Below are 2,588 nucleotides of genomic sequence, written 5' to 3'. Positions count from 1 at the left end.
CCCCCTCCAAAACAACAAAACAAAGGCTCATCTTCCTGTATTTCCTATTTCAGTGACCGGTACCACTTCTCCCTAAGCCAGAAACCAGGGAATTCTAGATGCCTCTCTTTTCCTGCACCCTTGACATTCAATCCATCCTTAAGTCTTACTGATTTTACCCCTTCATATTTCCCATATATCTCCCCTCCTTTCCATCCCTTCTACCACTGCTATTGCCACAGCCTCCTGATAGCTAACTGCCACCTTTTACCTCTCCAATTCACCTCCTATTCTGCCACCAAAGTTATCTTTCTAAACTGCAAATTGACCATGTCTCTTTCCTGCTTAAAATTTATTCAGCCACCTTCAGCAAGAATTAAAACAAAGCATACACTGTCTCTGTGTTCCTGTTTACCTTCCCCAAGACACAATTGCTACATTACCTCTCAAAATGGAGCCCTCCATAGTATAGCCTGCTGCTTCATAGCTCTGCCTTTGCGCATGCTATCCCTGCTGCCTGGTGTGCCTGTGCCTCTCCTTTGGCTAATTTTGGGGCCTTTGCTGGGATTACTGGGATGTTTGCACTTCTCTCCCCACACATTTTTTCATCCTCCAGGAGATAAGGCCATGCTTCTTCATGTGGTGGTCTCAGGGTCCCTACCAGGGAGAAAGTACTCCAGTGTGCAAGTACTTTCAAGATTTTGCTTGCATCACATTTGCTGTTGTTCCATTGGCCAATGCAAGTCACATGGCCAAGTCCAGAGTCAAAGAGGGAGAAGATTACCCAAGGGCATAGATACCGGAGGCAGGGCATCACTAATATAACAATATAGCCCCATCTACCCTCTGGCCCCTATGATTCATGTTCTTCTGATCTGCAAAATATACTTCTCTCAAGACCTCAAAAGTTTCATCCAATTATAGCATCAGCTGCAAATCCAGGATTTTGTCATCAATAATAAAATCCAGAGGCAGCATGTCAGTTGGTGCTATTGTTATTCCAGAGACCTATGAACTATAAAACAAGTGGCATTAGTAATATATTGCTGTCACAAGTGACCCCAACAGTAGCATAAAATAGTAACAATCATTTTTTATGTCCCATGACTTCTGTTTTTAAGGTGCAGAGGATATAGCTTGTCTCTGCTCCATGATATCTGGTGCTTCAGCTGGAAGACTTGAAGTGGAGGCTGAAATTATCTTAAGGTTTGTTCACTCACTTGTCTGGCAATTGATACTAGCTGTTAGCTGGGAGCCTCTTTGGGGTTGTCAGCCAGAACACCCATACTTGGCCTCTCTGTGTTGCCTGGACCTCCTCACAACACAGTGTCTGTACCTGGATTCGAAGGGCAAGGAGAGAGAGAGAGGAACTTTCACCCCCACTGGGCACTAACTAAAAAATAGAATAGAAATCAGTTATGAACTCATCACTCAAAAGCAGTTTATTAATAGAGCGTATATTTCCTTTGTGTTGAAAACAGAGAACTGTCACAGTAAATGGAATCTTGTGGTATCAGATTTTGAAGGGATGATTTTTTTAAAGTTAAAATCACATAGACAATTTTCATTCTTTCATTTGCAGAGGAAAAGTTGAAATGACTCAAATTAGTGTGTTCTGAGTTAAGGTCCCTGTTCACTTGTAAGTCATTGTTGGAGTCACTAGAGGGCAGACTCATATCAAAGACCATACAAAATTCTGAAAATAAGTTTTAAAACCTAAAAAAAAAAAAAAAAAAAAGAAGAGAGTTTCAAATAAACTTACATACATATTTTAAAACACCAGCTTGGTATTCTTTTATTTATATTACATCTACTTCTTTGCCCTCCGCAGTAACATGATCCTCTTGAGGTGCTGTGTGTTCTCCCTACAATTGTCTCACACTTCCACCAGAGGAGTTGCTTGTGCAGTTTTACTTATGTAAACAGTACATACAGACCTAAATCTGGAGGAAAGAAACAACAAAATATGAGGTTAGCAACAACGTATTTGGAAGGCCATGTTGTTTAAGGGTTATAGACATTAATGAAATTCATGAGCTCTAGAATATTTGACTATAACTGGGTTCTTTTTAGTGTAGTTTAAAAGTTTAATTTAAAATAGCTTAGTGTTATATATAAAAAAGAATACATGCCCCAAATCCAATCATTTAGAACTTATTACACACACACGCACACACACAATCTATAAAGAAGTAGAAGTCCTCTCTAATACTACCCTTCAAACCCAAAAAAAGCCAAACCCACTGCCATCGAGTCGATTCCGACTCATAGTGACCCCGATTGAGTTTCTGAGGTGGTAAATCTTTATGGAAGTAGATTGCCCAGTCTTCCTTCCATGGAGCAGCTGGTGGGTTTGTACCGCCAACCTTCTGATTAGAAGTCAGATGCCTTAGGCACTATGCTACCAGAGCTCCTTATGTTACTCTCCTGAAGTAGTAATTCCCAACACTTTGATGTGTATCCTCATTAACTTTTTTCTACCCTTCAAAAACGGCAAGGAGGCCACATGTTCTGACCTCCTCTAATCTTACAACAGGAAGACAGGATTACCAGCAGTAACCCAAGGCCTATTACTGCAAGGCCAGACATGCTGCCTCCCTCCAGCCCTT

The sequence above is a fragment of the Orycteropus afer genome, unplaced genomic scaffold, assembly GCF_000298275.1.
Source record: "Orycteropus afer afer isolate SDZICR_OR568_19922 unplaced genomic scaffold, OryAfe1.0 scaffold00538, whole genome shotgun sequence".
Classification (NCBI taxonomy): Eukaryota; Metazoa; Chordata; class Mammalia; order Tubulidentata; family Orycteropodidae; genus Orycteropus; species Orycteropus afer.
The sequence above is the reverse complement of the archived record's forward strand: the minus strand, read 5'-3'. Positions refer to the sequence as shown.